The following is a 14,970-nucleotide window of genomic DNA, read 5'->3' on the forward strand; positions in this document are numbered from 1 at the left end:
GGCCTCTCCCGTTGCGGAGCACAGGCTCCGGACGCGCAGGCTCAGCGGCCATGGCTCACGGGCCCAGCCGCTCCGCGGCATGTGGATCCTCCCGGACCGGGGCACGAACCCGTGTGCTCTGCATCGGCAGGCGGACTCGCAACCACTGCGCCACCAGGGAAGCCCAGATTATTAATCTTGAGTGTAGAATGCATTTAACTTGCTCCTTTTCCTTCAGTGCTGCTGAGACAGCTGTATTTCTCCTCCTCCACCCACCCCCATACACTCTACAGATGCTCCCTCTTCAAAAAAGATGTAGGTTAAAAATCAATTTCAGGCCAGAACTGCACTTGTGTTTAAATGAAATTATGTTTGTATTGGAATTATACCTATAGCTGTTCTCTAACATCATTTTTTTTCAAACGCTATAATACATATATGAAAAAACCCTTCATTGTGTCTTTTCACATGAGAAAGAACTAATGTGTGACCCATGTGTGTAGGTCACTGAGATCAGAAGGGGCACTGGTGTGAGCTCTGGGGTTCCAGTCCCAGGTCTAATCATAGGACCCTGGGTCCAGTATTTAACTTGACTGAACATCATTTTTACCATGTGTATAATTGTGATAACAATGCCTATGCCATAGGAATATTATGAAAATGAAACTCGATAGTATAAGCATCCAGTACAGTGCATGATCCTTAAGAGGTACTCAAGTAGCGGTATCTGTTGTTTATGGTGTTGTATCAAACAATCTCCTAGAGTCAGTCATGCTTGACACAAAACTTTCTAAAAACTTCTGAAAAATAAATTCCATAATCTCCATTAGCAATATATTTAGTTGTAACCTTCCCCCAACCCATGGGATGCTAATTTACTGTGTTTTCTCATCATTAGCATCAAACCTATATTTTTAAGCTTCTTGGGCTTTAGAGGCACACAGAGGCAATTCAGCAAGCATCATTTACTATTGAAGGTTAAAGCAGTCATACCCTGTAATCTCCTACTCAGCTGCCAATACTAATTTAATACAGAGAGGTGAACACATGGCTGAAACATTTAGTGCTGTGTCTATTTTGCCCATCTCAGTTTAAGATTATGAAAATTATATATTGTCTACAAAAGCTAGTATTTCTAGCTAGTGATAGTTTCCCAACATCAGAGCACTAAATACATCAAAGTGCCACGGTATTCTACTACGAATTAAAATTTGATGTCTGTCGGCATTCGATTTGATAAAAATTCAGAAGCCAAGCAGAAAAAGATTAACAAAATGAACTGGAATATTCAGAAGGAAGAAAAATACCAACTAGTAAAGAGAAAAGGGGGGGAATCACCCTAAAAACAACTTGAATTTTCTATATTTATCTGTGTGTATTTGCTCCACTTGGTTGTCAATTTTAATTGGTCTGCAGCATGCTGGGGTTCTAATGTATTCAGAATTTCAATTGTTATTTCCGCCATCTATTATAGTATCCCCAAAATGCAGTCTCTTCTTGGTGAATTATAAGAGTTTCTCTCTTTATTGAAATAAATAGCTTGTTAAATCTACTGTTAGTTTTTATACCTGGTGACACAACTGTTTAGAAGTGCAGAAAATGAGAAACTGTCTCCTTCACAAATCATATTTACTAAGAGCAAGGCTGATTCCTCAAGGTTGGTCCAATGCTATTTAAGATTTTGTAAAGGTTAAAGCCAAGGCAGGTATATACCAAACTGTCAGAAGTTCACTACTGATACTCTTGTCTTTCCAAAGCAATTGTTTTCTGGATGCCAAGACTATTTTTAAAAAGGAAAGAATCCTACTGTGCTGTGTGTATGTTTGCGTGCTATATCTGTATAAACCTTGATGGTTCTAAAATTTGAGAGGCCACATGATATACTGAAAAGAGCATAGGCCTTGGAGAAAGACAGATCTGGATTCTTAGATAGATACCAGCATTTATTTGTTTTCTTACCTTGGGAACTTATTTACACTTTCTGAAGCAGAACTTTGTCATCTATAAAAAATGAGGATAATAATACATGCCCTATAGGAAGTGACTGGTGTATTTTATCACAGTGCCTGAAAAGTAGGAATAGCTCAATACTCGCTTGAAAATTAACTCTGAACATAGGTGGGCCCTTAAACAACTTTATAGATGAAAATCTGGATTTACAACTACAAAAAATTAGTTGTTGATAATTTTTTTAACATAATTTTAAGAGAAATAAAAATAGGATCATTTTTAAAAGCCTCTATTAGTGCATTTAAAGTTTAACAAGAATAACACTGTACAAAACATTAAGTACAGTGAAATAAACTGTAGAATTAACAGAACACCAAAAGGAAGACATTATGTTGTTTCTGAGCCATTCATTTGTTGACTCCTATTAATGAAAATTTACTTCCCTGCTTGAGTAACACCTAACAAGTATGTGTCTGTGTTTTACTTTAAATAAGACTGGTTGATATTCAGATGTTTAGATCTGTTAATTTAGCTAGTGTCAATATGTATGTGTGTATATATTATTTTGTGCTGTTCAGAAGTATTAGTTAATATATGCCTGATCAGGATATGGAAATTAAAGGTTAAGCAAAATAAACATAAGGAGGACATAAGGGTCATGGGGTAGGGAGTTGGGACCCACTATCTTCTGTCCTTTTCTCTGCATGTCTCTCAGATCTCTCATTTGATATGAAAAGTTGGAAAAGTACTGAAAATCTCAGATGGTTTTATTGAAGGGATAATAAAATTGAACTACCACACGTTGATATTGGACGCATTCATGAATCCGGGGTCGTATATTCTACAATTTCTCAAAAAGTTATTACAACATTCTATCATACAGTCTTCATTTTACATAAGATTTTCTTCCAAGAGAAATAGTTTGATGGATGTTTTGTTTGTCAGTTTACTAGAAATTGAAAAACTGAACCGAGGACACAAAGTTAGCTGAATTTACCAACATGTGCGTCTAACAGAGGCTGCGTGGCTGAGAAAGGGCTGGTAGTCTCTTGGTTCATAATCAGAATTGATTATGATTTGGAGAAATAAGACAGTAAGTTCAACCACTGACTTCCTTGATGAACCATTTTGAAAAGCTAATTAGGCAAAATGCTACTAAAAGACTAAGATGCATCTGCAAAATGAAAGCATATATATATATATGTATATATATATATATATAAAGGCTGTGGAGGATGTCGATTTTGTCCCTAAACTAGTGCACATTCAAACATGTGCATTGTCATTTGATTCTGGCACCCTCAAGGGTTGAAGATCACTCTAGCAACTCATATGTGAGCGAGCAGTTCCTCTGGCTCAGTCTAGTCTAGGTGAGAGGATTACTCACTATTTCTGGCCACATCTACGAAAAGCAGCTGCTGAGAAATGCACAGCCATTCTCATACCCTCCCCTTCCTTACTCTCTACAATTCCCAACTCCCCTATTGCACAATCCAGCTTGTGTGACCAACATTTTTCAAAGCTCAGTGTAAGCACACCAATGTCTCAGAACTCTCATATGCCATTAGCACAAACAGGGGACCTTCATAGCAGTCTCTCAATCACAAGTCACGTGTGTCCTGGTATCAGGGCCTGACTTGCGGGCAACACAGAAGATTCTGGCAATAAACACATCACACATTTTCTTAATGAAATGAAAAGTTAAACTTTTAAGGGCTCTTCTGCTGTATTTTGCAAGTTGTAGTTGAGTCTCTTAGAGAAATGGCTATGTGCCTGAGCTACTGATCGGGGATAGCAACTTGTTGGGAGAATGATATGATTGCAAAGTAGGACTGAAAGCTGGCCTAACAAGTTTCGCTAAATGAAACAGAAAATTCGCAATATATAACGGTTTTCCGTGGGTTGAGCAGCAGCCTTGATGGCAGGGGTGTCAGGCCTTGCCATGAATTCAATAATTATTTCTTGAATCCTGCCGATAGCATATCCATTATATTAATTAATTAATTAAACGACTATTTACTATTACTAATTTACTATTACTAATAGTATTACTATTTTTATTTGCTGTGGACCCCGGTCAGAGTTAAGTGCACATATTCAAAGGAAGGAAAATAGATATGCTTCCTGACATGTTCACAGACAAGTCCTGGTTACGGCTATGAAGTTCCTGTGGTATCAGTTAAGAAGAGCACGGGCAGAGATTCTGCAGGCTTGGATTCCTCCCTAGCTGTGCTGCTGACTTGCCGAGGGATATCATCGAGGGCATTTAACCTTTCAGTCTCACTCTCTGCTTTCATACAAGGAGGCTAACAATAGTTAGCCTAGATAGGGCCTAGATAGGGCAGTTAGTGAAACTGCCCTATCTAGCTTCCTCGAGGTGTTGGTGTGATGGACAAACCAGATAATCGATATGAGAATGCTTTGAAAACTGTAAAGTACCCATTTTATTTTCACCTTGCAATAGACAGAAATAATAATTTCCACCTATTCACCTCACATGCAAGCTGCTGCTTCTTGGCATGTACTGAACAACAATGCTCACTCCCTGATTTACAAACAGAATTAGACAGAGTTCCTGCCCTGTGGTTTTAAACTAGGCAAACATGCATGATAAAACGATGAGAAAACATTCAAGGTAGACAGTATTGTGGTAGACATTAATGTGTTTATAAAAGGCCTATGAATTTCTTAGATGGAAAGTGCTGTGGGCATTTTTCATAGTCCTTAGGATGTTTGCTTCCTGTGAAATAATGTAAAATACATATTTTTTTAACCTAATGTAAAATAAAAAGAAAGCTACAGGAGGATTGAAAAGAAAAGAAGTTGAGTAAAAAGAAGGGAATAAGTCAGACAGAAAGACAAATATCATATCACTTATATGTGGAATCTAAAAATATGATACAGGGACTTCCCTGGTGGCGCAGTGGTTAAGAATCAGCCTGCCAATGCAGGGGTCACGGGTTCGAGCCCTGGTCCGGGGGGATCCCACATGCTGCGGAGCAACTAAGCCTGTGCGCCACAACTACTGAGCCAGCGCACCACAACTACTGAAGCCTGTGTGCCTAGAGCCTGTGCTCTACAACAAGAGAAGCCACCACAATGAGAAGCCTGTGCACCACAACAAAGAGTAGCCCCCGCTCACCACAACTAGAGAAAGCCTGCGTGCAGCAACGAAGACCCAATGCAGCCAAAGATAAATAAATAAATAATAAAATAAAAAAATTTCTTAAAAAAATAAAAATAAAAATATGATACAAATGAACTTATTTACAAAACACAAATAGACTCACAGAGATAAAAAACAAACTTATGGTTACCAAAGGGGAAAGGATAGGAGGAGGGATAAATTAAGAGCTTGGGAGTAACAGCTACATACTACAATATACAAAATAGATAAACAACAAGGATCTACTGTATAGCACAGGGAACTATTTTCAATATCTTGTAATAACCTAAAATGGAAAAGACTCTGAAAAAGAATATACATATGTATATATATGTACGTATAACTGAATCACTTTGCTGTACACCTGAAACTTTGTAAATCAAATATACTTCAATTAAAAAAAAAGAAGGGAATAAATAACATGGGGCAATTGAGTCCAACGAGATGTATTGAACACCTTACTATATGCTTTATACTATGCTGTGTTCTCGATGGGGGAAACATTGATATTGGCATGAGGTGAACAACAAGCATGTTCTTTATTTTGCTCTAGAAACTATGCCAAGTAGTTCAACTCATGGTTGACTGTGATCCTATAGTTTTGAAATTATTAATATTTTTAAGTAGTAACAATTGTAGTAATACCCCCCAGATATTTTAACATCTATATAATGCCTTAGATTTTACAAAATTTTTATGTGAACAATCTAATTTAATCTTCATAATAATTTTGTGAGATGGGCATCACCATTATCTCTAATTTACAGATGAAAAAGTTGGGCAGGCGTTGGTAAAATAACTTACTGAAAGTAAGACAGTAATTGGGAGACCCATGGCTTGAACCCAGGTTTTCTGACTCTAAGATGTGTTTTCCATCTTCACGTCACATAAGTCAACAGTCTAAAATAAAGCACTATGAAGCTTGAATTTGGATGCATTGTGCCCTTACTCTCATCTTATTCCATTTGTAGAATTTACAAGTCAATTCCATTGGTTTCCAGAGTAATGCAGTTATTAGAAGAATTTCGTGAAATGGTTGTTCGGGGCAAACACTGCCTTCTTAAGGAATGTCACTGTGAGGTTGTTTGTTCTTTTTTTTAATACTTATTTATTTATTTTATTTTTGGCTGCGTTGGGTCTTCCTTGCTGCGCGCGGGCTTTCTCTAGTTGCAGCGAGCGGGGGCCACCCTTCGTTGCGGTGCGTGGGCTTCTTCTTGTGTTGGCTTCTCTTGCTGCGGAGCACAGGCTCTAGGCACGCAGTCTTCAGTAGTTGTGGCACACGGGCTCAGTAGTTGTGGCGCATGGGCTTAGTTGCTCCACAGCATGTGGGATCTTCCCAGACCAGGGCTCGAACCTGTGTCCCCTGCACTGGCAGGCAGATTCTTAACAACTGTGCCACCAGGGAAGTCACTGTCACTGTGAAGATTTAGTTGTGGACTGTGGTTCTGCATAGGTATAGGATGTATTTCTTTCATAAGATTGTTAGAATGCTCAAAAAAAAAAAAGGAGCCCTGATGTGAGATTCACTAAAAAGTTTAAAGCATTTATTTTATTTTCATTAGTTACAGGTAATCATGTGTAACATGAAATCTAAAAAGAGAGTGAAAATAGCTTTAAAGAAATATAAGCCAAATACAAAGTCATAATTGACATTTCTTTTTTAAGAATGAAATAAGATTCTAGTTAACTGTCTGATTAATGAGAAGCCTATATGAGTAAAACACATACATAATCACATAATTATGCATGGTTGTTAGCAAAACTTTACTGATTTCCTGGAAATTCTAATAGTCTTCCAGTCCAAGAACAGATTACTACATGGCCCCTTTGCCAAAGTTAGGGTAAAAGACAACAACTACTACAATAACTTGGGGTAGTGCCTTAGTCGAGGCTCATATAACAGAATACCACAGACTGGGTAGCTTAAATAGTATTTATCTCTCACAGTTCTGAAGGCTGGGAAGTCCAAGATCAAGGTGTTGGCAGATGCAGGGTCTGGTGAAGACTCTCTTCCTGGCTTGCAGATGGCCATCTTCTTGTCTTATCCTCACATGTAGAGAGCAAGCTCTCATGTCGCTTCTTGTAAGGCTTGTAAGGCCACTGATCCCATTCATGAGGGCTCCACCCTCATGACCTAATTACCTCCAAAGGCCCCACCGCCTAATACCAATACCATCACTGGGGATCAGTCTTCCACATAACAAATTTTGGGAGGACACATTCAGTCCATAGCAGGTAGCTTAGATCTCTCTCCCTCTCTCCCTCTCTCCCTCTCTCCCTCTCTCCCTCTCTCCCTCTCTCCCTCTCTCCCTCTCTCCCTCTCTCCCTCTCTCTCTCTCTCTCTCTCTCTCTCTCTCTCGCAGACACACACATGCACACAATAAGAACAAGATCTTTAACAAAATATCTTTTACCACAATAAGAACAAAATCTTGTTTTTGTCTCCCAGACTATTGTCTCCCTTCCAGAAATCTGAAATGAAGATTGTCTCATTAAAACAGCTGCTAAAGGCCAACTTCCATTTCTTTTCATTTTTCCTTCTATAATTGTAATGGAATAAAACTATCAAAATATATTATCCTACTCTGAATTTTCTATTCAGAGAACAGAAGGTTACAGTATCAGAGAATCATCTGACCAGAAGAGTACTTGATTGATTATCAATGTCTGCCTTTAGGAAATACTATGTATAAATACTTTTATTTAGACCTATTTATAAAGATCTTCAGAGAGGACAATCCTATCATCTTTCTTATCTCAATTTGGATGCAATCACTTTCTTTGTCTGGAAACTCTTCTTTATACTTCGATTAAATCCCTTATACATCACAGATTAAGAAATATAAATATAAATATACAGACTGGATCTTTGCATTTGAAAACTTGACCCTTGGACTGTCTTAAATATGGAAAAGAACTTGAGTTCATTTATTTCCAAAAACTTGTGACTGTTATGATATGAAAATCACTGAATGTTCAGGCTAGGTCACATAGGATGTAACCCTTAATGAAATCTTCATGGTGTGAGGCTTGGTCCCCAGTTTTGCAGTTTCAAAACATTGGTGAATGGTCTGGTCCTGAGCAAATGATTCATGCTAGCTGAAATCACAAGAAACTGGTTTACAAAGGTGAACATGTGCTATGATATGAGGGGTGGGGAGTTGAACGTGAAGGAGGGTAGGCAGATGCATGCCTTTTCTGCTGGGCATTTTTTTTTTAAGATATCAATACTTTATGTATTCAGAACATAGCCTAGACATAGGAAATAAGTAAAAAGAGACCGTTTGTAGTGAAAAATAGGTGTTCCCCAAGTCTATGCAATGGAGTTCTGTTTTGAGCAGAGAAGAATCTACAATCAGTCACACTGAAGAAACAAGAAGAGATGGCTGACACCTTGAAGGAATACAGAGAAAGCAGACATGTACACTCAAAGGTCCATTTGTTGGTGGAGGATGGTGTATTAGTCCAGGTTCTCCAGAGAGGTAGAATAAATAAATAAATAAATAAATAAATATATACACATAGATATATATGTGTATATATATGTGTGTGTGTATATGTATATATATGTGTATATATATCTGAATCACTTTGCTGTACACTTGAAAGTAACACAACATTGTAAATCAATTATACTTCAATTTTTTTTAAAGTTAATTTTATTGATCTCTAAAAAAGAGATCAATAAAATTAAAATTTCTCTTTTCTAAAAAAGAGAAACTTACCCATGTTCACCCAGAGAGTGACAGACCCATGATTTAAATTTAGCTCAATCTGATCTTAAATCCCATATTTTTACTTTTCAATGCTCTCTATTTACTATTAGATATTATATTCATTCCAGTGATTTTAATTTGTGATGATTAAAGGATATACAACATACTATATTTTAGCAGAACTGCCACAAAGTAATTAAAATTTAAAAATATTTTGGTACTTATCTTTTCCTTAATGATTCTGGTCAAATATGGCCATATTATATTAATTGAAATAAAGGCTGACTTTCGATAATGGGGTCAAAAGAAATAAAAGTGGAACACATCCATCTCTTTGAGCTTCAGCCAAGCCAAGTACCACATATGAGGGGCATTCCATGGCTACTCAACTCTCATGGACTTGGTTCTGGAGCAGTGGCCTCGTCCTGTCTCCCAGTTTCAGACTTTCTTCTTTCACCTCACCTTTCAGATTCCATGCTATAAACTTGGTACCTCTTCCTGCCCAAGGCCACTTCTTAGCCCAAGGTGTACCTATAGACATAAACTTGCAGCATCTAGGACAGGAAAGAATCAAGATAAATGATCCTGTGCAACAAAAGTATACCTTTCTAGTTGCTGAAATTCTCTGATTTGCTAAACATGATGCCTCTCTTTGGTGAATGCTAGAGACATGCTATCAATTCTCTAAAACTTATTAATGCATATTGCTATGCCATGTATACAATTTCCAAGATTATAGGTTGTCTCATATGTTGCATTTTATTATCCCATTCTTTTCTTAGATGAGTTGCACATACAAGGTTGTAACTTATTTCCTTAAAACTTTCATAATTGGGAATTCCCTGGTGGCGCAGTGGTTGAGAGTCTGCCTGCTAGTGCAGGGGACATGGGTTTGAGCCCTGGTCTGGGAGGATCCCACATGCCGCGGAGCAACTGGGCCCGTGAGCCACAACTACTGAGCCTGCGTGTCTGGAGCCTGTGCTCCGCAACAAGAGAGGCCGCGATAGTGAGAGGCCCGCGCACCGCGATGAAGAGTGGCCCCCGCTTGCCACAACTAGAGAAAGCCCTCGCACAGAAATGAAGACCCAACACAGCCAAAACTAAATAAATAAACAAATGTGTGGTTAAAAAAAACCACTAAACTTTCATAATTCACAAGGTAGGGTGTATATTCTTCAGAGAACTCCTATAGATAATTAATCTCACCTTGTTTTCTTTGTTTCCTTCCTTCCTACTCTCAATTCTTTAGTTTTCATTTTAAGAGTGATGCCAGAGGTCCTGGTCTCCTGGATTTGCAGAATGGGATAGCCTGGATTGGGGTTGTTTTACTCTGGGAACTTGTGCTCTGTACAACTAACAAATCAACAAAATTATAAACATCGTTATTATGTTTCATTAATAATTATAGCTTCCTGGGTGAAACAGTGAGCATGCTCAATTGCAAAAGCAGGAGATTCTTTTGGAATTATAGTCAGCATTTTCGTCTTGAAGGACTGTTTATAGCCTCTTAAAACAAAATAAAACATACTTCCCAAATTTTGCCTGCAGCAATTGACACAAAACATGAACGCAAATAATTCATCTCCAGGCCAACCTTCTGTATAACCGGTAGATGGTCACTCCAGTGAACATTCTGGTTACTTATTGAAATCAAGAATCTTTCCTGCTCCATCAGGGAATTCAGTACCAGATCCAAGGTCAGAGCCGGACCTCATCTTGGGGGTGGAGGTTAAGTAATGCAAAGCATCCACAGAATGGCTAGAGGCCAAAGGAGCAGGGCTTGTGACTCCAGAACATGGCAGCTCAAGGTGAGATTAAGTTTTTAAAGGGTCATTAAGAAGTACTCACTGTTAGAAGTGGTGAAAGTGGGGAAGTAAAAAGGGAAGGTTTCAAGGATGACTTGGTAAAACCCTGTTTAAAGGACTTGCTGAGCAAAGAATCCATCCTGAAAAGGAAGAGTATGAAAGGAACAAAAACACCAAAACCACTTTTGAATCTTTTTGTGAAAGAGTTTAACTGTTTTTGCTAAAATACTAGTATGTATTTAAATGGCTTATACGTTGACTTGAATGACATTTTAAAACAATAAACTGATGCAAAGAAAATGTCTGGAAAGGTATACACCAAAGTAGGAATGTTGGTTGGTCCCTGAGAGGTGATGTTACAGCATTTTTTTTCTTCTTTATACATTTCTGTATTGCTTGTTTTCCCCCAATGAGTACACACACTGCTTTCACAATTAAGGAGGAATAAACAGTGAATTATTTTTGTTTAAAAAAAATAAATTTTACAGTTGGTCTTAATCTGTAAAATAAATGTTCCTACAGCTAAGTTAGCAGCTCAAAACACCACTGGGGAAGCAGGATCTGTGTGACAGGAAAAACAGACACTAATTAAAAACAAATGAACACAAAAGCTTGGGTTTTGCGACAGCAGCAGAATTTACAGAATTACAACACCTCTAGAATTATGGAACCCACAATTTCCTGCATGTGTCTGTTTCTGCCAACTTCTGGTTGTCTGTGGCTTTCTTAAAATATCCTTGGAAGGGACTCCAAGAAATCATCAAATCAGTTCAATGTTCTTTAAGTTATAGTCTACCAAAGGCTCCAGCATTTCTACAGGAGCTTCCCATTTGTGTATGTGTTCCAGTTTTCTGCCACACACTTGATTTAAATCCAAGATTGCATAGACTTACTTAGCTCCCACAACATTTGAAACCCTTTCTCACGTTGTAATTTTCTTAATCAATGAGGTAGTTTTTATTGTCCACATTACACAGGAGGGTCAACTGAAGCTCAGAAAGTGACTTGCCCAAGGTCTCATAGCAACTTGTTTGCCAGGCTGGCATTGAACTCAGATCTTACAACTTGATGTCCAGTGCCATTTTTATATGACACTAAGACTGCCTCTGGAGAAGTAAAAAGATGTGACTGGTAGTCCTGGTATCCCCACATGAAGCCTCTGGGGCCCTTGGAGAGGCAGGCTAGGTAAGTGGTCAATACATGGATGGTTGAGCTTTCCACAGCTCTAATTATGTGACTGGCTTTATGTTCGTGCCACCCTATAAGTGGGAGAGGAGTTCATGGTAACACTTCCTTTAACTGAAAACCTCTTGTTTCCTTGGATTATTGCTTTTCCTCTTTATAAGTTTGTCATGAATTGAGTGAAGGAGTTGTAGTTTCAAAAGTTCTATTAACCAAAAATAAATAACGTTAATAAGTGAAAAGAACAGAGGGCAAAAATTAAGTAACTTTAAGGAGAGTCATGATAAAATATTACACTAAAATTATCCAAGAATAGATGGAAGGGTCTTTGTAGATACAGAAATTTCAAAATACTTGGGTGGTCCTACTAATTTGTGGATCAGTTGAAATATAAACTATATAAAATTGATTAGCATATTCTAATCAACTCCACTCTGCCCAGGGATCTCCAGGGATACTTAATCCACAGCTGCCATTGCCAATATGGCTGATTTTTTTCTTGTCAGTAATTTTCTTCTTATCCCCAATCTAAAATTCAGAATTCAGCAACAGACTAGCTTTTTACCGTATACATCGTGTGGTAATTTATTACTACTAGGGAACATGAATATGAAAATATGCATATATACCTTGGCCACTAATCAGTTTTCAGTGGAATGGTTTATTTACTTAACAAATGGCTCATTAAGTCACATTGGTAATTCAAGTTGAAGTTTTTTGTACCTGGTCAAGTGATAAATTATGCTTATGTTCACTTTTTTGTTCTCAAGAATAATGATAGCTAGACTGTAGGCTCCTTAAAGGCAGAGATAGATTGCATTTTATACTTTCTTTGTAACAATCATGGCATTAGGAATAGTACTGATTATGAAGTAGGTACTCAATAAATACTTGTGGGGTTTACTGATTTGCTTATGCATCTTCTTGGTATTGACAACCAAATACCTTATTGGGTTAAAAACAGAAGTAAGCATAGTAGTATATCTACCAATTCATTTCCCTTTAGCCATAAATATCAATGTGCAAAGGATCTATGTTAGACAGGGGTTCTTAACCTGAGCTTCAGAGGGTGTTCCCTTAACTTTCTGAAATTTTATTCAAAATTTTTTTGGTAAAGTTCATATGCTCACTTTCCAGAGGAGAGGATCTAGAGCTTTCTTCACCTTCCAGGAAATCCATCATTCCATAAAATATTGAGAACTTGTGGTCTTTAATATTTTCGCCTGTCTCCGGAATGTCAGCACTGATAACTCTGGAAGCCCACCTACATTTGCTTGGAATACACTATAACCTTTCTCCTCTGATTTTTGACTTCCCTAAACATGCCTGATCTCCAGTTAGAATTAAATTGCCCTAAGTAATATCTGGAATAAAACAATGTATAAGAGCATGAAGAGAAACAGGATAACTTGAAACTTCTTCTTGTTCCCATGCTACACTCTGTACTGAGCTGGCATTTGGGTCCAGGTGCAAGTCAAGGTGTTTTTTTTTTATCATTTAAAACTCTAATGCACTAAGTGATCTGTGACCTAATTATGGAGGAAATTACCTGTATCCTTATGCGTGCTCACAACCACTAAACTCAACACCAGCATTTCAGCTAACGGTCCCTGCCTTCTCACTTGAGAGAATTTGGAGCAATCTGCTCCCAGCATGAGGAGTTGATTTTGGAATTCACGGTACATCTCACAGCCCAAATTTACCAGTCTTCAGAGGCAGAAAGCCTTTGTAATAACTTTAGAGGGGCAGATTAGTTAATTGTGGTCAAATCAGCTTAAAGTGTTTCTCCACACACCCCACCCTTTCCCAATCCAGTATTTTTAAGGAAGTTAATGTCTGACTAGTTCATTGCACTGCTGCAAATGGAAAAAAGCAGTTACGACATTAAGGAGCATTCCGTTTTTAGGAAGAAAAATCGAACCTTTATAATTATGCTATTAATTCTCAGTTCAACTGATAATAACATATGAAAATGAATTTCTCGGTAGAACATTTTATTATTAGTGTTTAGCTAGCATGAAGAGCTACGGTTTATAGCATTTTAATCCTAGCTAGTCCTCTAAACTTTTAAGTGGGTCAGAAACACTTTCTCTCTTATGTTGTTAGTCTTTCTTTCTATGGTTTGTCCTCTAAAACACTTTCTCTCTTATGTTGTTAGTCTTTCTTTCTATGGTTTATCTTTTAAATTAACATACATTAAGATTGCTCCAAGCCTACATTCTTATTTTTAAATGTTGGCTTCTTGTAAATGTATTTGTTTTTACAAACATGAGTCTAATCCCTTTGGTGCTCATCAGAGAAGTTACGGCTTTGTTCCATTCTTCCATCCCACCAAGTAAGCAAGCACTTGGGAAGCTGTTGAATGAAACCATAAAGGCAAATTTTTAAGCAAAACAAAATTATTTAAAATTATTTTGGAAGACTCTGACTAATAGCCATTTTAAAGGTTGGCTGTCACGAGTCCATTTTGGGTGTCAGAGGTTTTCTGCTCCTCCTGCAAGTTCTAGAGCTTCCTTTCAAGTAAAAATTTAAAATATCTAAGCTTTCAACCTAACAAAAAAGCACATGAATTCCATATCACAACAAGTGGCTACTAAGAAGATTGTAAATTGAGTGACAGAAGAGGAATCATTTAAAGGGACTCCCACTACAGAACAGACGGCAGCACCCAAATAAAGGCATTTTAATTTTCACTTTATTTCAGTTCTATTTCAAAGCTGTGATATCATGAGTGGAGAGAGAAGCAGCTCATAGAAGAGCCTGAGTTCAAAGGAACTGAAATTTAGCATGGAATGTAAAATCGAGGACTTTTGCTTCTAAGAGGATGACTGTAGAAATACCAAGGTTGAAGGATGTGGGCCTGGTGCTTCAGCAGAATTAGTAGTCTGGGGTGACCCTGCATGTATTGGCAAGTAGCCATTAAGTAATGCTCTTTCCAAGAGAAAATTTTGTACCCGACAAGCTATTAGAAACGTGCATTTCTCTTAAACCTCTTTTCCTGCCCTTCTACTCTAGAAGAGACATTATAAACTGCTAATGAAATGTGACTTTCATGTTGAGAGACTGGATTCCCCCAGGACTGAAATGAAGCACGCTTTAGCCTTCTCACACCCAGGTGCCCCATCGGGTTCCCTGCAGAGGGATCTCTGCCAGCACCTTGGTGAGACTGCAC

At 37.9% G+C, this 14,970-nt stretch overlaps 1 long non-coding RNA gene across 2 annotated transcripts in view; it reads right to left on the bottom strand.

Moving 5' to 3' along the window:
* Positions 1–14,970, bottom strand: part of LOC114487519 (uncharacterized) — a 33,790-nt gene that overhangs the window by 17,283 nt on the left and 1,537 nt on the right. The gene's annotated exons all lie outside the window — the stretch shown is intronic.

Source organism: Physeter macrocephalus, chromosome 13 (assembly GCF_002837175.3).
Source record: "Physeter macrocephalus isolate SW-GA chromosome 13, ASM283717v5, whole genome shotgun sequence".
Lineage (NCBI taxonomy): Eukaryota > Metazoa > Chordata > Mammalia > Artiodactyla > Physeteridae > Physeter > Physeter macrocephalus.